General features: G+C 36.5%; 1 long non-coding RNA gene across 3 annotated transcripts in view; it reads left to right on the top strand.

Moving 5' to 3' along the window:
• The window catches only part of LOC115420227 (uncharacterized), a 203,926-nt gene that overhangs the window by 99,148 nt on the left and 79,584 nt on the right, over positions 1-25,194 (top strand). The window contains exon 1 of one of the 3 annotated variants that reach the window (XR_003935520.1): positions 9,661-9,723. The exons of the other annotated variants lie outside the window; for them this stretch is intronic. This is a non-coding gene — a long non-coding RNA (uncharacterized LOC115420227). Of the gene's footprint in view, positions 1-9,660; positions 9,724-25,194 lie in introns of those variants that run through there. 3 annotated transcript variants of the gene reach the window in all.

The raw sequence follows: 25,194 nt of genomic DNA, 5'->3' as shown, positions 1-25,194 counted from the left end.
GTCGTTGCAGATCCATGGCTGTGACTTTATTCCATGTTTACATCAGCATTATTACCTCCACCAAGGAGGTTATGTTTTTGCCGGTGTGAGATTGTAAATGGACCCCCATAGAATATGGACCCGGGGGTCCATATTCCGCAGCGGAATATGGACCCCCCCTATGGAAAATGGACCCCCCTCCAAATTTAGGGAATGGTTAATTCTTTTTATTATTTTTGGAATATATATATATATATATATATATATATATATATATATATATATATACATATAATGGAAACAAAACAACATTTAAAAAAAAACATATTTATTGAGGTATATAACAAGTATTATACAAAGTTAAAAATGTAACAATATCACAGGTATCACACTGAATGGCAAATTACACTGTTATGACAGGCTCAAAATGTTCAAACATGTTCTTCACAAACATGGCTTTTGGTGAAGCCTCACAAGGTGAAGGAAGGCCGGAAAGTGGCGCATAGCACTGCCACCTGTGTTCCTCCCCAAATGGTGAGTAGGTCCAGATGGGTGTGGCGAGTAAGCTGGCCACAGCAAGTATTTCTACTTCTGTGGCATACTCTCCAGTCTGGGCCATGTTGCTCGGGAAAAACCCATGGAAACAACGAGTTTGACAATAAGCTATCTTTCACCCCTTCCCTATGTAAGATTTTATTTCTCACATGACCAGTACAGTTAAAAATAACCATTATTTCGTACAGTACTGCATTTAATAATTTCTACATATTAGGGCCTAAATGCTTATTTCTAAGAAAATTATCAGAGGTGGGGGTGGGGGGTGCCCCACCACCACCACAAACAAAGAAAAAAAGCTGGGCCCTGTAGTGAAGCCTTGCAGCATGAGCGTACCTCCCCGTACAGCCTGGCCTCCCATTGTGACGTCACTGTGGCGGCGACGGTCGTTTGATACATGTTCTTGTACTCTCTCTTCCCTCAGACAGATCACACAATAACAGAACACAATAAGAAATTTTGTTTGCAAAATGTTGTTTTGTTTCTATTTTATGTGTTTATAATTCAAAACTTAAAAAAAAAAATTCATTCCCTAAATTTGGAGGGGGGTCCATTTTCCATAGGGGGGGTCCATATTCCGCTGCGGAATCAGGACCCCGGGTCCATATTCCGCTGCGGAATCAGGACCCTGGGTCCATATTCCAGGGGGTCCATATTCCATACTACACCGGCGTTGGTTTTGTCTATCTATGTGTCCGTGTGCAAGATAACTCAAAAAGTTATAGACGGATTTGGATGAAAATTTCAGGAAATGTTGATACTGGCACAAGGAACAAATGATTAAATTTTGGCGGTGGTCGGGGGGGGGGGGGGGGGGGGCACTGATCTGCCTTGGCGGAGGTCTGCGCTCTCCGAGTGTTTTTCTAGTTAATAAATAAGTTTCCTTGCATTGTGGTTTATAGAACCATGTGTCGGGCAGGATTTACAATATTTACATAATTTATAAGCTACGACTGAACACATTCACAGCGATTCCAAATGATTCACTGAACAGTAAACAGTGTTAGGTCTGAAACAGGAGTGTCGCCACCTTAGTACATTTATGGTATCAATTAAATAAACAGCACAGAAACAGTCTAATGATAGTCATTATAATCATAATGAAGATATGGCTTAAAGTGCAAATAAAGCACAAGTACAGTGAGCACTATTACTGTTTATGTTATCATTACAGGCAACACAATAATCCCACTGGATTATTATAAATATCATATAATGTAATCCCACTGGAGATGTGGATTTGTGGGTGTGTTGTTGGAAATAAGGGTTTGACTCTCATCAATGGTCCAATAGTTTCTAAAATAGCAGAATGTATACCTGGGTTTTTCAATGTTCAGCCAAATGAATGTAAAATCAATATGGAGAGTACCCATGCATCCAGATCTTCTACAAACTGACACTAGTTATTAGTGATGTCCTGATCTGGATTTTTTTGCTTCCAATGTGATTTTTTTAGGATTAGTTTTGCCGATACCAATCCAATACCGATCTGATACTGACTTGTTACAATGAAATTTTGATTCATTATTTATAGGTTATTATGCTATTATTTTACTGTAGATCACAATTGGGCTGAATGTGGAACCTGAACTAAACAACTATGACACCTTTGACTCTTAATAACTTTAGTATAATTTTTGCACTTTCCAAATTCATACTGTGGGTCAAATTAGAACCTTAGGCAGGCTGGTTTTGACCCACGGGCCGCATGTTTGTTACTGCTATAGTGCGTCTATGGACAGGTCTGTCCAGGTATTAAATGTGGGTGCGTTCCGTGCCGTACGTTAGTGATGCGCAGATCAGTGGGTTACTCACAGGTCGGGTTGGGGCGGATCAAAGAATGTCAGTTTATTTGCGGGTTGGGTTGGGTTGGGTCAAATAATTCCACAAAAGCCCCACAGGTTTTTTATCCATGACTCAGCACATATATTAGTGTATATATGTATATAATACCTTTTTCTCTTTTTCACTTCTGAAGGCAAACACTTCTGTTTTTCTATATTCTTATTCTTATTTTTGATATCTGCTTCTTTTAACTGTTTGCACCAACAGAACCAAGACAAATTTCTTGTAATGTAAAAATTACTTGGCAATAAATCAGATTCTGATTCTATGATTTTAAATGTTTTACCTCTAAATTTCTACAATATTTTTAATGCCCTTACTATAAATAATAATTTTCCACCACAACTAACCATCTACTTTCTTCTAATCTCACAGAGGAAGAAAAATCTCCCATTAAACTTAAAGGAAATATTGACGTTTTTATCTCAAATCACCATGAACAGGACATCTTACAGCTGTAGGCATGATGTGTCCCAATACTTTTGTCCATATAGTTTAGAAACATCACTTGTACAGTTAGTTAATCTAAGTAATCAAAATTAGCCATTAACACAAGATACTTTTATATTCCTGGAAGAGATTTCTAATTCAGGTTTTGATGGAACTGGCAAAAAAAGCCTTTTTTTAAACACTATTTTAATATCTTTAGTGTGATTTTTAACTACTCAAGTATGATATTTTTTCTTTTTTTTTACACTGCTAATCAACTTCCTGTTGACTATTACTGCTTGTACTCCAGCGAAGCTAAAATTTCCACTTCATTGCAGCAGGTGCAATATTTTGTTGATAAGCTAATGGATGTGAGGAAGAAAAATCTGCCATTAAACTTTAAGGAAATCTTGATGATTTTATCTCAAATCAGCATGAATACCCATGGATGCCCCAATACTTTTGTCCATATAATTTATAAACATTCACAAACTTATCCATAAAGTTTGTATCCTGATTTCATGTAGATTTTATCACTTTTGAAAATGAGTTAATTGGTCATAGTGGATATTTAACACACACTACTGATCAGCTCTTCTGTTTTTAGTAGAAACATTAGATTATTTCTGTTGTCTTCTGCAATACTTTCATGAACTTACTTTCTTCCTCTCTGTTTTTAAATCCTTTCTTAAAAGCCATTTTTTCTCCTTGGCTTTTGAAACCACATGAGATGTTTGAATGTATTATTTTTATTCAGTTATTTTATTTGGTATTGGTTTATTGTTCTTATTTGTTGTTTTGTTTTGTTAATTGTACAGCTTCTTATGTGTTAATCTATTCTTGTATTTCATTCTTTGATTTAGGCTTTATCTATTCCTCTGTATTTCTATTTATTTATTTGTTTTTTAATTTTTTAAAACTTTTTTATTTCATTTTTAAAATTGTTCTATGTCTTTTAATCTAATCTTGTATTTTACTCTTTTATTTTGGTTTTTATTTATTTTTCTGTGTAGCACTTTGGTTCACTGTGGTTGTTTTAAAGTGCTTTACAAATAAAGTTGGATTGGAAGTGTAAAACATGGCGGGCAGCAGCAGCAGCAGCAGGTTGTCTTGACTGAAGAGGAGACAAATTATTCCTCAGTTCCATGAAAAAACATCACAGCCATCGTTGGTGGAAAACAGAATCCCATACATACTCTATATCCAACCATACTGTCTTATCTACATCTAGTTTATGTGGTTATCGGCAGCTTCTATCTCATATTCAATGAAACTGACAACACCCAGTGATCAGTAGCCACAAAAATGCAAGTGTTTGTTTCCATAAGCTGCGTAAAGTAGGTGGAGTGTTCTGTTGTTGATTTCAATGTAACATTTTAAGAGATACGGAGGAATAATTCAGTCTCCTCATCAGTCCATGTTGTTGCAGTTTATCAGAATATCTACAAAGATGCAAACATGTTCAAGCAAACATTTTCTGTCAGAATAATTTGAAAAAAGGGTTTATGCACATTTATTCTTTTGAAAAAAAAGGCAAAACCTTCCTCAAGCAAGTAAAAAAACTGCTTCGCAAACTCATTTTTATTATTTGCTTGTTTCTATACCACTGAATACATGTAATGAACCAAACTTTACATCATCCAGACATTAAAGCAGCGTATGACTTTCATCACAACTTTTTTTCAAATGTGTCAAACCCCAGTGATATCCTAGTGATCACTAATTGATTAGTCTTTCCATGTTTATGCATCTGAATCACCTCCCTCACAGTGAACAACTTTGAAGATGACCCCATCATAAACACAGTCCATTTGTTTACATAACAAACCAAAATGTCACGTCCACGCAGCAGCAATTTCGCCGTCTCTTCGTCAGTGCTGAACCCAAATGTGGCCTTTACCTCCATCCACCGACTAAACTCAACCTTGGTGGACTGTAGAATTTTGCGTTGTAGCGATCTGGCTGGTTTTCTTGCTGAATCTGTGAGAAATCAATTTCGCTTGATCACCATTCCCACAATGCACTTCGCGGCAAAATTTCCGAAAAGGCCCAAGTGACGTTTTGGTTTGTCATGTAAAGAAGTTGTTCACCGCGAGGGAAGTGATTCAGATGCATAAGCACGGAAAGACTAATGGATTAGTGATAATTAGGATATCACTGGGGTTTTACAAATTTGAAAAAAAAAATTGTGGTGAAAGTCACACCCTGCTTCAAACATAGCCTTTCTAGATTAGAATAGATTATATTACATTAGATAGAACTTTATTGATTCTTTGGGCAGGAAATTGAGGTTCCAGTAGCAGCACAAACACCGGATATACACACAAGAAATACCACAAGAAAATGGAATAATAATAACTATAAAAAACAGTGGTGAAAAATTGCAGTTGCACATTGGAAAGTACTGGTGCTAATAGAAAAAGAGTGGTGTAGTAGCAGTAGTAGTAGTAGTAGTAGTAGTAGTAGTACGACTACTGATAACAATAATAATAATAAGTTGCTTATTACATTATAATATTGATGTAATATTATTGTATGCACAAGATGTATATGTATATAGTTTAATTATCACAGAATAAAAGTACTAGTAGAAACAAGTGGCAAAGTAGGAAGTAATAATAATAATAATGATAATAATAATAATAATTATTATTATTATTAAAATCACCTTTTTTCTATTCCTCATGAGTGTTTTGTTTTAGTCTTTCTAGTTCTGTGGGTGTTTTATTGTTGTATTTGTTGATTTTGTTCAATCCATGTAATAAAAAAAGACTTTATGATTAAAGAATCAAATACATTCAATGCATCTCATGTTAAGAATGGTCACTAGTGGAAAAATAGTATTGTGGATGAGGGATCCACTGTCCCACAGAAAAAACATTACACCACAGAACTTTGCATTTCATGTAAAAATGCACAGACTATTAGATGCATATGCTGTTGAAACGTAAGAGATTTTGGGTTTGATGCTGAGTGGAAAGTCAAGTTTATGAGGTGATTTTTATCAAAATTCGGCTCCGTATGCAACTTTCACTTTAATGATGTGATTCAGTGTGTGTTACCTAACATGCGGCGATTGGAGAGATTGATAAGAAGCAAATAAAAACTTATGTCGGCCAGCGGAGGTTGTGTTTTACTGTAAGAAAGTTATGAGGCGTGCAGCGGTTGATTCTCAGCGACGTATCTGGTGTAAACTATTTGGAAAGTGCTTATTTCTCAGTCTTTTCAAGTGCCTAAACTAGAACGGACAGCCTCAAATACCTGTCTAGTTAGCCTTGAAACTCACAAATGAGTGACAATTAACACACATGCTGCAAAGTGGCTGGATGTGAAGTTTCTTCAGCAACTGACATGGTTTATAATTTGAGTGAAAAGGGGGGATTACAACCACATGTTTCCAGAGGAGTGAGCTGAGTGTTGAGCAGCTGGCAGGCGAAAAGGCAGAGTAAGACGGCTTTACTGTCAGAGGTAAGAAAAATGAACTTCACATCGGCGTCATCACATGCAGTATATCTTCAAATGTTTGGTTGTTTAGTCTTTTTATGGACAGATTGAATGTAAAACTAACCGCTTTTTACATTCCACCGCTTGTTAATTTGTAATAAAGGCTCAAACTCTGAGCTACCTCTTTAACTTGATGCACTCCCATGCAATTTTAACATCCTTTTTTGAGAGACCGCACATAAATCCCCCGTTTCTTTGGAGTTTTCTCATCAAGTTGTTTTTAAGGCTTCAGTGTTGTGAGTTGTATGTGGTAGACCATGGGTGTCAGAGTTAAAAAAAAAAAAAAAGGGGAAAACAGTAAAATTGTATTATGAAAAACTGTCTTTTAAAAATGCAAATAACATGAACAACCTGAAATTTCATAAGGGAAAAATAAGTGCAATTTTAACAGTATTAATGCCTCAGTTTATCATTTGCGCATGTGCATTACAACTTACAGATCACAGTGGATCTACAAATACACAAAACATTTAACAACAGGTAGAATATTGTTAAAATTACACCTACTTCTCTTAAGACATTTCGTGTGGTTCATAATTTTTCATGTTCTTCACATTTTATTGTGAAAGGATAGTTTGTAAATGCAAATATTTTCAAGAAATTGTACTTTTTTTTACACTAAAAGAGAAAAACTTGTAGTTGTCATTATTTTTAGGTTATTATGATGGTATTGTACTGGTCTAATCCATTTTAGATCATTTTGGTCGGTATGTGGAACCTGAACTAAAAGGAGTTTGACACCTTTGACTGTTAACTCTTATTGTGACAGGATAGTTTTCATAATGTAAATATTTTCATATTGTAATTTTACTTTATTAACACAAAGACCCAAACAACCACTGGCAACCAAAATCATCTACCGATATAAAATGTCTAATAACTTTGAATCCATCAATACATGTAAATAATTGGTGTAAAATACAGTTTATCATCTTTTCATGGTCATCAGATATGACCCATTTAGACATTCAGAGGCTCCGTAGTTACCGTGGAAACGCCATCATCTTCTACATCATTAATTCACCAGTAAAACATATAGAGTTGGATCAATGACAGTGGATGGAGACACTAGGTTTATGTTCAGTTAATGATATATTTTGTTGAAAAAGTCACATTTTCTTCATTTTTCTCTGTTTCTGATAACATGACAATTAACTTTTATCTGAGCTTTTATGAACATCTACATGATCAGTAAATTAAATATGGGAAAATACCTGATTTTTATTGAAGAAACTCAAAATACAGAGGATCATCTTATAACAAATGGTGATAAATCACTTAAGAAAGGTTAAATAGAGGGAAAAATTCATTTGGGAACTGCCACAAAAGTAGCACTGGGTCTTCATGGGTTAAACCAAAGAGAACATTTGGAGTTGTCATGATTTATAGATTATTATACTATTATTTTACTTGAGATCACATTGAGCTGTATGGGGCCCCTGAACACCCTTGTTAACCCTATAACGCCAAACGTATCATATTTGATACATGAGTTTTGAAGGCCTCTGCAAGATCAGTGATATTTTTTTTTCTTGAAAAAACCTGATGTATACAATTAGATACATGCAATACACAGATAATCCATCAGGGGGGAGGACATCGTTCACCAGAGGCCTTTCCAGTGACACTACAAGACTGTCATCAATGAGGAAGGAGGCAGAACTTTGACAATTTTGAAAAGAAATTACCAATTTGTTAGACATGTTTGTGTTATATTATGTTTTTGTTTGTTCAAAAATAATAATATTTGAATCAAATATGACAGAAAATTGAAACTCAGTCATGGAAATTGGTATTAAAAAAAAAAAAAAAAAAGGGTTGTTCAGAAGGACCAATAAAGGCTCCGGTTTCAAAGAACTGGAATTTTCTGTCAATGATTTAACGGTTAAGGCTTTACAGGGTTAAATATCTTCAATGTAATTTTTGCATTTCACAAATTCATCCCACGGGCTGGATGGGCGCCTTTCGGGTCCCGGTTTTGGCCCACGGACCATATGTTTGTGGTAGACAGCGGTAACACGCTTGGCTGAAGTGGCCTGATCTTGTTCTTAGGGGAACCTTTAGCAGCAAGTGCTCCTGTTGAGGGGTACGCAGATGCACTTCAGCCATAAATCCATTGGGGGGGAAGGGGCCTAGCTGTTGGGATCAACATATTTTTGGAGTAATGACAGGCATGCAACCGGGTAATCAGAAGGGTCTTATCTGGGTTCGATGGCAGACCCAGGAATGTGGACGGACTGTGGAAACGGCGGCTGCACTAATGGGGTTAGCTGAATTCCACACTGGTGAATTATGAGGAGTTGGGACGTCGGGTTTGCGGTTTGTTGTGTCTGGTTGGAGAGCTACAACGGCTACACGCAGAAACACAGTCATAGATTTGCTTTTTGACACACTTTCTCATGGAGCAGGCCAATTAACTGGGAGCTGAATTGCTTTGCTGTACTGGTGGAGACAGCCACATTTAACAGCAAAGTCCTACGTGCATATATCATGGGGCAACAAGCCACACATGCAGCCATGACTCCTGTGACAGGGACAAAACCAGAAGCCATCCATTCTGCTGCCTCATTTGCATGATCTGAACCATATCTGGAAGTCATTAGCATCTTTCCACTTGTTTATCTGGATACAGACGAATGCTTTTGAGCTTAACACCGGGCTTTTTTGAATAAACACAACGTCCAGCGCAGTTCAGATGTGTTTTTTGCAGCTGTACAAGTCATGCATCACTTATGCAAAAAAACCCAAAACGTATAATATCATAAATATGGTGGTTTATTACTGAGATGTAGACCACTCCAGGATTTTTAGGTCAGTCTAACGCTGTGCATACACTCTCCAGAGCAGGCAGACTTGTGGGATTTTTGTTGGCGTCACATCATTATGCAGCTTTGGAGTTTACAACACTGATTACATGACCTTTTGTAGGAAATATGTCATCATGTGTGTATGTTAGTTTGCCTGTGTTTTACTTTTTTAACCACGGAAACCATTCGATGGCGACATTAATAGCGTGTCTTGTCATTGGTGCTTATCTGCATGTTCAGATCTGAGGTAAAGATGACTTTTTATGCATTTAGGCCAGGACATGCCAACAGGAATCAGTGTGTCATAACGTGTGTCACTCACTTGTGGCTGACGACGATCACGTTTAGTTCTGACAGTTCTTACGTAATTTCTGTACATGTGGGCTCGGCGGACCAGGGTAGGTGCTTTCCCCACCTTTCACTTCCTGTTTGTAATCGTATCTTTCCCCTTCCTTCCTTCTCTCTCTCTCTCTCTTTTTTTTTTTTTTCTCTCTCTTGTTTCTCTCTGTCCTCTGTGAAACCCCCGTGGTCCTGCCCTCAAGACCGTGAGCTGAATTCTGATTGGAGGAATGGAGTGGCAGTCTGTCCTGCACCAGTGATCAGGGTATGTGGCAATCCTCCCACTAACCCTTCTCTTATTTCAGACGGTAATGAGTGTGCGCCGTTTGTCTGTGAAGTGACTCCAAAACAACAGTAAGATCTGAGTATCGGGCTCAGTTGCATCAGTTCATTATTGACTCAAAACAAGAGTCTGATAGATTTATTCAAAGCTTTTTCATCAGTATGGGATGGCAGTGGTAAAGGCACATGTAGAATAGATCTGGGTTAATTAACATTTTACTAACTAACAGCAATGTCTTCTAATTTGAGCTGTATTTTTATTTAGTTCTCTATTTCAGTCGACTGGTTTCAGGGTTTACCGTTACTGCCCTTGTAAATGGGGCTACTTTACAACTCCTAATCCTGGAAATCCTGATTCTGAATGTTTAAATCATGACTCTAAAATAAAAAAATAAAAATGACCTAAAGATATCATTAGAATGTTTATAATAAAGAGCTGTGAAGTTCTACCAAAGTTGCCAGTGTATTTTAATTTGTAAAAATATAAAGTTAATTTATTTCCAGTAATTGGCCGGGGGATTAACGTGACCACTACAAGGAGTAGTGAGTAGGGGTGTTAGAAAATATCGGTTCTGCAATATAACGCGATATTTCATTTCACTGTATTGTATCGATATTAAAAAGTACTGTATCGATATTTTTAGATATTTATTCAAATGCAGAAATTGTGAAGGTTCATTTTTGTTTTTCTTTTTTGTTCATATTTTATTTATTATTATTTAACACTCTTTTATTAAATAATGTTAGTTCCTTTGTTGGGATTGCACAAAAATGATGTTATGATGTTAGTTCTGAACTAATAGAATATGAACATTTGAACAGGATCTTAAACTGTAATGTCTATAAAATATAATTTAAGTTTTAACACAGGAAAATTTTGTGACATAGCATTAGATCCTGTTCTGATCAAATAAAAATGTGTTAAGTATTTGTGCATATTTCTGGTGTAATTCAATTCTTCAAGGAAATAATCATTTAAAAAAAACAACAAAAAAACAAAAAATTGCCTTTTTAACAGTGTCATGATTTATTGTGATATATTGTATCATGATCCTTGTATTGTGATTTATATCGTATCGCCAGATTCTTGCCAATGCACACCCCTAGTAGTGAGTCACTCTGATGGTCTCCCATGGTGAAGAAAACTAACACCACAGGGCTTTTGATGGGACGAGAACCATTAAGAAACAACTTTTATACTCAAAGAAAAGAAGTGATAAAAATAGATGCTGTTGTTTTCTCCACTGGACTCAGCTGTAAATGAAAAGACTGGAGTTTGATGCTAAAATGGCAACGTTTCTTCAGAGGTTTATGAAGGTATAAAGTTATTATGGGATGTTAGTACCTTTGCTAAATTGCTGTTTGTTGAGCCACAGTTCAGACTAAACTGTGACAGATCTGATCTTGTTTGTTGGATTCAAACAGAATTCAAACATTCAGCTATTGACAACACAAACTGAACAGAAAACAGGTGATTTGTAGTTTTATTGTTGCTGTTTTCTGTCTAAAAACAGAGCTAAGCTAACAGAGATAAGCTAACAAGGCTATAATGTAAACTATCAGCTGATGCAGTGTTGTTTTAGCGACTGTCAAAACAAGAGTTTTAGTTTGAAGAAGAAAACTTGATGATACCATAATACAAATGTGTATAAACAATGAGCTTTATATTTTATCTAGTGACTGATACAGTCTGCATTGAGTCTGACATTGATTCATTGGTGGTTTTGGTAGAACTAAGGATGTTCAGATACCAGACGGCCCCCTGCTGGTGAAAGTTTTGAACATCAATAGGCCAACTACATAGAATCCTTTTTACTGGAACTCTTTTACGGTGTTAGCCGGAACTAAAGATGTAGATTATTTCTATTTCTTGAGCACATCACTGATGTTGGTTATCTGATACTTTATATTTAAGGTTAATTGTGCTCATTTAGATATATTTTGATGAAAGCTGCAAGACTTTAAAACGGTTCATTTTGATTTCTTTTTAAATATAGAAGTCAAACTTTATTTTAAGTATCTGCCACTGTCTAGATTTCACTTCCACAGGTAACAGTGGTTGTCCCCCACCACATCATACACAAGGATTAGTAATAATATACGTAATAGTATTAGTAATTCTTCTGTGTTAGTCAGTGGTGGTTAATAAGCTACTTTTAGGTGGGTTTTAAACTTTCATGTAATGGTTTACCACACTGATGCAGTTTTACTTACAACGTTGTTGTCTTTACAAACAGGATGTGGACCTAAAAAAAGATATTCAACTTTATCATGTTCTTATTTTGTCGTTAAAGTGATGAAGTAACAATAAAAGTTATGGTAATGTTATTAAATCTGTGACACATTTGGTTTTCCAGCACATCACAGTGGGGAATTTTGTAAATGCACAAAATAAATTAACATAAAAGAAGACAATAATCAAATGCAGTGAAATACAGTATGGTTATTTAGACCATTTTTTTTTTCCATTTGAGAAGAAAATACTATATCGGATACAGGATTTATTTGAGTAAAGGCAGTTCCAGTCTTGGATCTGAGGATTTATTTCTTGTTTCTGATCCAAAGTTTTGGACTGAACTGAGAAAAGACCTTTAAATCTGCTCCTTCTGCTTAGATTTATTTACAAAACGATCTGAAACCAAAGAAGCTGCTCTTATCGGACTCTTTTAAAGCCATTTTGGACATGGAGGTAGAAACCTCTGGTTGTCAATGTTTTACCTAATATTACCTTCTATATTTACACTTTCCTTATATTTGTCATTCTATATTCACATATGCAGTTCATATGATGCTTTTGTAAACATAGTTGGTATTCTTGTAAAATTGTTTTCTAATCCCAATGAGTCTTTCTTGGCTAAATTACTTACAACTAAATATAATTGTTACCGTGATATAAAATTATATATAGTGATAAAACATTTATGCCATATTACACACCCTTATTTATGTATATGCATGCTATAATGCCATTTTCTATGTCATAAATGCATGAAATTGAACAATATGAACAATGCTGTTACGAATGAATGAATGAGTCTTATTTAATTATTACAATGTGTGTTAATGCTGCGTGTTGTAAACTACCTGAATAGTGCACCGTCAGCTGCTCCGTGTTGATGACTCTCCTTTGTTTTTAATATCTTTGGCGTACTGTGGTGGTTCTGTCCCTGTGCTCACCTCCGCCTGCCGTGGGGGCCCTGATTGGCTGAATACTTTCTGCACTATAGTCTGGCTGTTTGCCAGCCGTGCTGCAAGTGGCTGCCGTGCCCCCTGATCAGAAGAGAATGTGACATTTGTGCAGAGGTAATGGAATCTGCGTGCAATTAAATCTCTGACTGTGAAGAGGAGTCTTTCTCCTCCCTATCCCTCCCCTCTTCCCCCCCATCTCCTGCCATTCCCAGCAGCGAGGGGGGGGGGGTCATGCGCGATGATGAAACCATCCCAGCAGGCCGCTTGCTATACTCTCTTTTCCAGTCTTCATGTCAGGATGTGTTTTTTAACTCTGCTGCACTGGCCCTGCCTCTATGTGGCAATTAATTACAGAAAATGTCCATTAGGAATCTCTCGGAATGCTGGAGAAGAATTAATTTTCAATTATAAAAATTACATTATGGCGCTGCAGCTTTACCAATGCTATAGTGAATTGTGCTGCAGGTGACAGTTGTTATTTTGGGGGGTTGTGGGCCTCTTAAGCATCTTGTGTTTGATATTTTCTTTTTTTTTTTAAGGAATGGGTGGTGTAGAGAGGAAGACTGAGTGTGGGGGGAGGAAGAGGGCAGATTCATGCATGGATGAGAGGAGGGTCATATCTCTCTGCTCTCCTTCTCTGCTGCCCCTGCCACTACACTTAACGCCTCATTTGTGGGCTTTGTGGCCAATGGTTTGAGTCTGTGATCTGTTGCCATAAAAGGCAGCTTTTTCCTCTCTGCTGAGGGGGCACTTGCTTGTGGGTAATACCAGACCCCCTCTATAGGCGACTCCATATCTAATGGATATGTGTATCCCCATCAGGATGCCTCATAAACATAAAAGTCTCTGCTGCCATTGTACTTTGGCCGAGCTGGTTGGAAAGGGCAGAGCCACGCCACTCAAGCATTTCCCCCTGAACTTGGGAAGGAGTAGCCCTGTGTTCTTGTCTGTGGTGGGTGGACGGAGATGCAGGATATCCAGGTCAACGTCTGGCTGTGTCTAAATCCTCCCTGTGTTGTACACACAATGTACCAATGGCACTTTTCTGCACTGGACAGAATATTCAGTATCGGACTTTTGCGAACACTTCTTTACTATAACTGCCTTTTTTTTTTTTTTTTGCTGTGTTTTGTCACGATGAATTATTAATGTCAGTGTCACTTGAAGGGAGTGTTGTCTCAGAAAATAAGAGGTCAGTCTCGCTCTTATTTTTGCAGCCAAGGGTTAATTTGCACCAACAATTAAATGACCCTCCCTATTTCCTTGTTGCACTGATGTGTCATAATGTAAAACTGCTGGGTCTTAACTTTACTCACCAACATCCTGTTAAACAAATACACTATTCCTTCTGGCTCTCTGTGTTTTCCTCTGTTGCAGGATGGTTTGCATCACTGTGTGAAACAGAGGGAAAGGTTTTTTGCTGGCGGAAGAAAAAAGAGGCTTACTCCATTAGTGTCATTCGAATGGTGAATTAGATCAGTCTGACAGATAGATGCGGAAAATTGTTTTAATTGAATAATTATCTGTGGTTAGCCACTTGTGCGGAAAAGTGCTGTGATGTGGTTGAAGGCCAGGGAGCACATTTTGGCCTTTATGTGCTTATTTTGTCTTCACATGGTAAATGAACAACAACCGGGGGTCCTGAGGATAGAACGTGAACACAGGCAGAAGTCGCAGACACCCCCCCCCCCCATCCCCCCTCCCTCTGGGCAGGTTTAGACGTGTTCGCTGAGATTCTGCCCTTCAAAGAAATCTGACCAGTGAGTCTTCTCCTCAGGCAAAAGGGGGTCGTCTGCATCGGTCTGATCAACATGGCTCGAATCAGCGCTAATGCAACGGCCAATTAGAATACAGTACAACTGGAATAACACCCCCAGAGTGAGGGAGTATTCATCTATGATTCTGATTAACATTCACATGATTTTTTTCTTTTTTTTTTTTAAATAAACTACATGGCCTTGGTTGACTCAAGTCTCTAGGTGAATGTCAGTCAGGTCAGTTACTTTGCATTGTTTTTTTTATTTTACCACAAACGGTTGCATGAAACACTTATCTCAACCATCAGTTTGGTTGGAAAATAATAACAGGTTTCCCTTTCTTCCTGTTTTTACCAGCGAGCTTTGCAATTTAGGTTTTTGTTCCACACTGAATTAATTAAAACATTAATTTAGCTCAGTCTTATTTGCTTTATCCTTTTCCATTAGACCATGTGTTGGCATTTGCATGGTTTTGCTCTGTGTCCTTTCCACACAGAATGCCACTGTTGAGAAAACGGTGAATGGTTTCGGTATTAACACGGCTCCTGTGTTAATATATGTTTTGTGTGTGCATGACATGATTTGTAATTAGACAGTGATGGGAATTAGTTGACTTAATTAGCAATTTTATAAACTATGTTACATGTCATCATTGTCTTGTTAATGTTAATTATGTACAGTAGATGATTGTTAATTAAAATGACCATTTTCAGTTAGATGAAGGTTTAATTTTGATCTAAATATCAACGTGTAAATGAAAAAAAAAAAAAAAAAAGGGCGCGTGTAGATGTTGCGTGCTGCCTCCTCTTGACAGATCAGTTACTGACTGATTTTTCAAGCCTGGTGGGCAATGCTAAGCCCAGGCCAAACACTGATGCGCTGCAGTCAGCAGCTGCATGCAATTTTCAGCTCAACTCATTCAAGTGTAATAAAACAATGCATGAAGAGCTGGGGGACTGTGAGCCGGGGCGCTGTCACTCCTGAAAGAGAAGTTGAAAAAGGACAAAAGAATAAACATTAGGCGAAGGCGCTGCTGTATTTTCTTTATTTAGTGGTGTTACGCTTTGGGAGAAGTTTTGTTCTTGGTCTTGTCACAACAAAATCAATCAGACCTGTTTTGCTTATTTAGAAGTTCACACGCAGAGCCAGATTCAGGTGCAGGTGAAGAGTCATGCTCTGTTGTTCAGTTGCATCTCCTCTGATAATGCACTGGGGATTAACAGGTAACAAGGCAGCAGATCTCCTCAGAGGATGTTGCGCGTGGCTTTGAGTGTCTCAGACAATACTCCATAAACGGAGGGGGGAGTACCTCCGAATGGTGATTTCCCAGCTTCACAGGGAGCCTCCTCCTGGATAATGTGGTAATGAAAGGTGACAGGAAGGACTCAGGGTCTGGAACGAAGCCGGGGCAGCTGGTCAGAGCGGGAGAATAGGAAGCGGCGTGCACCCGGGCTAAAGTGCAGCGAGAAGCAAATTAAAGCTCATATCTGCCATCTCCCTCGCCTCCGTGCACTTTCCTGTTTGGACTTGAAGGTGATTGGGAGCCAAGGCGGTGACAGTTGACGGAAGCTGCGCGGAGGAGAGAGTATTTATTTACAGTGAGATGCAGCGATGCTTGTTCAGGATGCGGTTTCACGCAGGATGTGCCGTTCCCTCCCCTCCCTCCCTCCCCCCCCCCCCAACACACCTCCTGCCATCTTTCTCATCTCCACCCTCACACTACAATCCCCAGGTCTGATCAAGAATGGGAAGTGGGTTGATGGGGAGGGAGTGGGAGTGGGAGGGCGGCCGGCTGCAGGCGGGCTGTATTGTGTAAGAGGCTGGGTCTGGACGCAGCCAGCACAGAGCTCACGCAGCATGCCTTCCTGCCTGGCCCGGGGGGGTGGTACCAAAGTCAACACAGGTCACTGAGAAGAAGGAGTGTGAAGTATTAGGAGTGCATTGTGCAACAAAGGATGTCTTCAGGTGCTTCAGAAAAAAAAATGCATTGATGTTTGGTCAAGATAAGTTCAGGAAAAATGCATATGAGGAGCGTGTTCCGTTTGGTATGTGAAAGAGAGAGTGTGTCTTTTAAGAGAAGCCAAGGAGTGACTGTACGCTGCCAGGAATTCCACCTTGTAAAGCGCTGGTTGAAGGTGTGTAAATCCTAGTAATTACACTGTACTCATTTCAGCTGTCGTACAGTTACCTTTGTCATCAACCTACAATACAGTGTTCCCATTTAAGCCGCTCGATTTAAAGGTGTAAGTGTGAGAATCATTATCGCATACCACCCAAGAGTACATTCACCACATGGCAGGCGTTTTGTCACATCCTGCCGTCCTGTAACTTTAGTGTGTCAGGATAACAGTAGTCGCTTTTCCATTGGAAATCTGCACAAAACTTTACCAATATTTACTAAATGTCGAAAAAACCAGAAGTGCATGTCGGTTTTTCCATTAAATCACAAATACGATGATTTGTTTATTTATTATCACAAGGTGACACAAGAAATCATTCCATAAACATGGTGACGAATGTAAATATGGTGTTGATTTACAGATATATTCATTATTATTATATATCACCCCTGTATCATGTACGAAATTTAAAAATGATTGGGTTTCCTGGTGTGTCCACACATACCGTGACATGTTTCTTCTTCTTTGCTTGTTGTATCTAGGGATGTTAGAAAATATTGGTTCTGCAATATATCGCGATATTTTATTTCACAATACTGTATCGATATTAAAAAGTACTTTATCGATATTTTAGGTATTTATTCAAATGCAGGTATGGCAGAGGTTCATTTTTTTTTTTTTTTCTTTATTGTTTATATCTTATTTATTATTATTTTATTATTATTTAACGTTTTATTAAATAATGGTTGTTTCAAGCATCCTAAAAGCACTTTTTACTGTCTGAGAGGCAGATGTTAGTTCCTTTGTTGGGATTGCACAAAAATAATGTCATGATGTTAGTTATGAACTAATAGATTATGAACATTTGAACAGGATCTTAAACTGTAATGTCTGTAAAACATAATTAAGTTTTAACAGAGGAAATTTTTGTTATATAGCATTGATCCTGTTTTGATCAAATAAAAATGTGTTCAGTATTTGTGCATATTTTGGGTGTAATTCAATTCTTCCAGGAAAAAATCATTTTAAGAAGAAACAAGCAACAATTGCCTTTTAAACAGTATCATGATATATCGTGATATATTGTATCGTGATCGTATTGTGATTTGTATTGTATCGCCAGATTCTTGCCAATACACACCCCTAGTTGTAATGTACATCAACATCTGTTTTTTTTAATTCACCTGACTTTAGTTGCGAAAAAACGTCTTTCCGTTGCAGTTTTGCATGATATACCATTTGCGCTACGCACGAAAAACCACCTTTTGCCAGCGCAAAAGTGAGACTTTTGGTAAAATTGTCGTTTCCATTAGGTAAATTTTCTTCACGTTATATTTGCGCAATTTGAGCGTCAGTGGAAAAGCTCCTAGTGATACCAGCAGAAAGGTTAGCCATGCTTCCTACTTTCTGAGTCTCGCTGTCATGTTTGCATTAATCCACCCCCAAGGTTTGTTTCAAAGGCAGGTTTTTACGACCCGGTGTGCGTGGACTGCGCCATCTAAACTTTTAGAGAACCTGCCACATAAAATGCACATCTGTTAAAGGCTGAATTGTAAAACAGTCCAGCGTGTCCAGGCAGTATTGAGTTAATAATACACTCTTAAGTACAACAACGCTCCCTGCAGCAACAACAGGCATCGTATATTCTCTTCTTTTGAATAGTTCTTACTTCTCTTTCTTTCAATGCGTGTTTTTCATGTTTTCAAAGTTTTGACCTTCAGATCTTACAGTTTCTCTAAGAGTAATGTGTTTATGTGCAACTGTCAAAAACAAAAAAACAAGGAATATAAGCAAGAGCACAGGGCACTGCTATTGTTGCTTCGCAGTGGTTTTGTCAGATGTTTCTTTAGCTATTGGAACAATAGTAAAAGCTCTTATTAAATTTAATTTTACAATTTCTGTAGAGGAGGCCACTGACATCCCATCTAAGTTACATGTTTGATGAGAATTAACAGAACTGACTCTGAAATGCATTTTGTCTTCAGCGATGTTTCCCATTGATTTACTGCAGAAATGTTTTCCGAGTTGTTACGGGTCTTGTCACCACGTTTAGTGAATTGTATAGTATGTAATTTTTGGTGCTGCTTTTCAATCAGAATAATACAAAAATATTAGTTTGACCTTGTGAAGTAGCATCGGATCATCTTATATGCACACAAGTAAAGAAAATATTAATTCATTCATTTTTTTGTTTATTTCGAGTATTTACAGAATACACGCAAGTTCAAAAATTCCAAATTATTCATTTACACTCAAAAAGGAGTGGGAAGAAGAAAAACTTATTTAATCCCACCCCCATTCTCATCATCAAATAACTTAACATAATAATGTTACTCACTCCTGTCCTTAGACTTCAAGCCAGAACAATGAACAAAATAGCCAAAAATATACCAAATTAGAATAAAGTCATTTGACAGTATTTACATTATATAACCAAAATGTTACATAACAAAGGCTTAGTTGTTTTCAGACCCTTTAAAGTGGAAATTATACATATTATACTGTATAAAGCTGGTAAATTCAATAGTTAATGCACAGCTTCATAATACTTTGGAAAACATCAAATTCACTCATTTGTTTAACACCACTCAGTGAATAGTTGCACATATGATGCCCATTTTTCTTAATGAATTTTGTCTTTTGTAATGTTTCCCATTGATTTGCTGCAGAAATGTGTTCTGAGTTATTACAGGTCACCAAGTTTAGTTAAATCCGCAGGATGTAATTTTTGGTGCTTGTTTTCAATCAATAATAATAATAATAATAATAATAATAATAATAATAATAATAACAGAAGAAATAATAGTTTGACCTTGTGAAGTAGCGTGGAATCATCTAATATGTGCACAAATAAAGAAAATATAACAAAAGCTTTGTTGTTCTCAGAGCCTTTAAAGTGGAAATTGCACATATTATACTGTATAAAGCTGGTAAATTCAATATTAATGCACAACATGATAATACTTGGGGAAAAAAACCAAAAAAAAAAAAGTGAAATTCACAGTTTTTTTTAATACCATTCAGTGAATAGTTGCACATATGATGCCCATTTTTCTTCATAAATTTTGTCTTTTGCGATATTTCCCATTGATTTGCTGCAGAATTGTGTTCTGAGTTGTTGTGGGTCTTGTCACCAGGTTTAGTGGAAATGTGCAGGATGTAATTTTTGTTGTTTGATAAATTCAAAGTGTGATGATACTTGAAAAAACCCATCAAATTCACTTTAAAGGGGTCATATTTTGCTAAATCCACTTTTATTAGTCTTTGGTTCATTTATTTGTGTATTTGGACCCTAATAGTTCAAAAAGTTGTAATTTGAACCCTCCAGGTGCTGCAAAACTATTTTTATATTCATTTTGGCAAAAGTCAAGTGGATTTCTACAACCCGTTTCAATTCCTGCTTAATTTGTTGTGTCTACAACTAGTTACATCATGACATTTGCATATATAAGGTCAAGACTTTTGACAAACATTTCTTGGAATTTGCCATAATTGTTTATCAGGAACAGTGGTTGTAGTCCATACTGAAAATATGTTCAAACTTTGAGCCGATTGTTGTTGGCTGAACGGGACAGAGCAGCCGAGCTAACAACCTGGAGGAGGTGGGGTCATGTGCATTTAAAGGGCCAGCGCTCAAAATGATCTTTCTGGTGTCATTCCTCAGAAATAGGGTTGAAGAATTGGAGACCTGTGGAGTTGAATTAATGAAGAATTCAGACCCAAGCAGAGCATTTACAGTTTATGTAGACCACAGGGAAATGTTTAAAAATGCATAATTCCATTTATAAAAGCTAAATATCACTCCTTTAACACCACTCAGTGAATAGTTGCCCATTTTTCTTAATACATTTTGTCTTTTGTGATGTTTCCCATTGATTTGCTGCAGAAATGTGCTCCGAGTTGTTACAGGTCTTGTCACCAGGTTTAGTAAAATGTGCCGGATGTAATTTTTGTTGTTTGATAAATTAAATAATTAGTACACAGTGTGATGATACTTGAAACCCCGCCCATCAACTTCACACATTTATAATACTTACAATAGTTGCACATGTGATGCCCCTTTTTTGCAGATTTATATGATGTGTTGTCATTTCTGTTGTTGCACATTATGCCGACTCAAAGGGGACGCGTGACTTGTTCCCTTTCAGCCTTCAATCATGGCTTCCATCAGTGCATTCAGGGTCCTGTGTGCATTTGGGTGAACTGTGCCCTCCCTGATGTCTCCGCCCCTGGTGGTTAGATGTTTGCCAGCGCCTTCTTTTAGGGGATTGGCTTCTACCAGATCTGTAAACTTAGATTGAGACCTGACCGGAGATCCACAGCAGGGGGGAGAGGAAGTTGTGTGCATACCAATACAATACTCTTTGCATACCCTACTCTGCATATATCTCTGGCTTGATTTGAGGTTTTTTAAAAGCTCGGGGCTAATAACCTGAGAGAGCACCACAGTGGTTTCCTCATGTGTTTCTACTGTAGGGTCAGACGGTTGTTTTATGTAGTCATTACTTCCATATGCAGTTGGTGGGTGGTGGGTGGGGCAGCTCATCAGCTATTTTGTAATGTTTTCTGCAGATGTGATTGTGTTTTCTGCTTTCGGTTGACAGGCATGTTTCAGAAAATACCATAAAGCTCATTTACGTACAGTAAAAACCAGCTCATGTGCATTTATTCTTATAAAATTACAAGGTTATATACTGCTTGAGCCAATAGTTCAGATCCTTCTATTGGATATTTAGTGCAGTTTATGAACCCATAAAGACACGATGATGAAAACCATCTACTGATCTAAAATATTTAATAACTTTTGATCCACTAATCCTATCAATAAATGTAAATAATTGGTGTAAAATGCAGTTTGTCATCTTTTCTAACCCATTTGGACGTTCAGAGGCTCCGTAGTGAACGTGGAAACACCGTCATCTTCTACAACATTGATTTACCAGTAAAACCCATGGAGTTGGATCAATGACAGTGGATGGACACACCTGTGTTGTGTTCAGTGAATGATATATTTGACTGAAAAAGTCACGTTTTCTTCAGTTTCCTTCAGTTTCAATATAATAACCTGTGAATTAATTGAATTAACTAATTGAATATAGGAAATTAAATATAGGGAAGTACATGATTTATAGTGAAAAATGCAAAATATAGAGGATAATATTATAATAAATGATGATAAACCACTTAAGAAAGGTTAAATAGAGAGGAAAAATTCAAACCCAAAAGTAAAACCCATGGAGTTGGATCAATGACAGTGGATGGACACACCTGTGTTGTGTTCAGTGAATGATATATTTGACTGAAAAAGTCACTTTTTCTTCAATTTTCTGTTTTGATATAATAACCTTTGAATTAATTGAATTAACTAATTGAATATAGGAAATTAAATATAGGAAAGTACATGATTTACAGTGAAAAATGCAAAATATAGAGGATAATATTACAATAAATGATGATAAACCACTTAAGAAAGGTTAAATAGAGAGGAAAAATTCAAACCCAAAAGTAAAACCCATGGAGTTGGATCAATGACAGTGGATGGAGACGCTGAGTTTATGTTCAGTTAATGGTAGATTTAGTTGAAAAAGTCATGTTTTCTTCATTTTTCTCTGTTTCTGATGTTATGATAATTAACTTTAATCTGAGATTTTATGAACATCTAAATGATCAGTAAATTAAATATGGGAAATTACCAGATTTTTATTGAAGAAATTCAAAATACAAATGATCATATTATAATAAATGATGATAAAGCACTTAAGAAGGGTTAAATAGAGAGGAAAAATTCATTTGGAAACTGCCACAAATGTAGCACTGGGTCTTTATGGGTTAATGTTTCATTTCTTTCACCCTTTAACTGATGGATTGAGGAGCTTCTCATTTCTTAAACAACCATCAGTTTAAAGAGAAAATAAAGATTGGACTGTGTGCCAATGGAAAAAGGTCATGTGGTCTGATGAGTCCAGACTGATCCTGTTCCAGAGGTGGATGAAGGGATTACCCATCATGCCTAGTGCCTACAGTACAAGCATGTGGGGGTGAAGTTATAATCTGGGGTTGATTCAGGTAGGCAGGTCTAAGTTCACAACCTTATGTGTCTATAAAATAATGGAAATAAATGTCTAAAAGGAGCCACAGCGTAAAGTTAAAGATATTCTATTGGAATATTGGAGTGTCAGAATTTATTTATGTTTGTTTATGCCAGGTTTTGAATAACTCTGAATTGATTACAGTTTATATTGATATATTTTTAGTGGTTCTACACCTAATTCTATTAATTTTACCTAGTACCAAGTAGCACTGTTTTCTTTTTTGTACAGTTCCAATCCAATCCACTTTATTGATATAGCACGTTTAAACAAGAACATTTCCAAAGAGCTGCACATCATACAAACAATAAAACAGTTTATTAGTATACAATTAGTTGTATATCTTTTAACCCAGGGGTGTCAAACTCATTTTAGTTCAGGGGACATATTCAGCTAAATTTGATCTCCATTGGGCCGGACCAGAAAAAATAATAACATAATAACTTATAAATAATGACAACTCCAAATTTTTGTCTTTGTTTTAGTGTAAAAAAACCCCCATTAAATTATGAAAATACTTACTTTTATAAACTGTCCAAAAAAAAAAAAAACAAAACCTGAAAAAAACTGAAATTTAAATTAAAAAACGTCAGAAAATTTAGTGCAATTTTAACAATATTATTCCTCAACTTATCATTTCTCCATGTGCATTATGAATCAGATCTACAAAGACACTAAACACTTAGGAACAGGCAGAGAAATTGTTAAAATTGTGCCTCATTTTCTTTACACATTTCTGGTTCTTCATATTTGTTCAGGTTATTCATATTTTAGTGTTACAGGCTAGTTTGTAAATGTAAATATTTTCATAATTTAATGTTATTTTTTGCACTAAAAAAAACCCAAAAAAAAAAAAAAAGTTGTTAATTCTAGATTTTTTTGGCTTAATTCAAGATTTTTTTTACTTAGTTGAAGAATTTTTTTTTTGCTTAATTGAAGATTTTTTTTTTGGCATGATTCAAGATTTTTTTGTACTTAATTGAAGATTTTTTTTTGGCTTAATTCAAGATTTTTTTGCTAAATTTGAGATTTTTTTTGGCTTAATTTGAAGTTTTTTTTTTTTTTTTACATAATTCAAGATTTTGTTTTTGCTTAATTGAAGATATTTTTTTGGCTTAATTGAAGATTTTTTTTTTGGTCTTAATTCAAGATTTTTTCCTTAATTCAAGCTAAATTTTTTTTTGCTTAATTCAATTCAAGATTGTGGAATTTTTGCATTTGGCAAAACATCCCAGGGGCTAAACTGGACCCTTTGGCGGGCCACGTGTTTGACACCCCTGTTTTAGCCTGTTCTGTATTTCATTCTTTTATTTTGGTTGTAATTATTCGTCTGTACAGCACTTTGGTCCACTGCGGTTGTTTTAAAGTGCTTTACAAATAAAGTTGCATTGGCTTGGACTTAAATTGCGTCTGATAATGTGGATAATATGGCCAAAATCCTCTCTCACGGTACATGTAATTATATATCACAGTAACAGATACAGCACAGTATCATAATACTGTGACAGTTCTGTAAATACTATTAAGAAACAGCCCAAAATAACCACATTGCACTTCATCAAACCCGATTACTTCCTTCTTTTACTTTACAATTCAATTCACATTTACCCTGTTCTGTCACATTCAGTCTCTGTTATGTTTACGTGCATATTCCCTGCCTCTAAAGACACTTAAAATCACAAAAATAATACCATAAGGAGTTTAATTTGTGACACAATGATATAAGCAGTAAAACAGTATGAAGTGATGTACATTTTTTGACTGTTGTGAGATAAATTCGGGCAAATTTCTCAGCATTCGTCTCAAAATTTTTATCACTTTCGTCCTGTCAGTAAATGATAACAACATCGTGGTTACATCTTAGACATATCGAGACAGGATTTGTGTTTACCGTGTTACAAAATACTTTTTCTTGAGTGTAAGCAGTGTTTTAGTATAATCAATGTTGTGGAAGATGAGCTCATTAGGCTTATTGCCCAAATTTTATTAAATACCCCCACTCGGAATGAGTAATCAAAAAAAAAAAAAAAAAATCTGTTGTAGAATATTCTCGTTGTAGAGTAACAGGAGGTTGGATTGGTAAAAAGGCAGATAATATATGTGTGAGATTGATCAGTGAGTAGCGACCCCATTATCTCCTGAGATGTTAATTACACTGTGCTCAGCTTGCATGTCAAAAGGCAGATAATTGAAGAAGGTAAAAGATGTGCCACATTTTATTTATGCTTTCACTTGGAGCTGGTTGAAGAACTGCTCGCTCTCTTTCTCTCTCTTGTGCTTTTCATTCCTTTTCTTTTTT

Source organism: Sphaeramia orbicularis, chromosome 5, assembly GCF_902148855.1.
Source record: "Sphaeramia orbicularis chromosome 5, fSphaOr1.1, whole genome shotgun sequence".
In the NCBI taxonomy this organism is placed as follows: domain Eukaryota; kingdom Metazoa; phylum Chordata; class Actinopteri; order Kurtiformes; family Apogonidae; genus Sphaeramia; species Sphaeramia orbicularis.
Note: the sequence above shows the minus strand (reverse complement) of the source record. Positions and strands in the feature narration are given on the sequence as shown.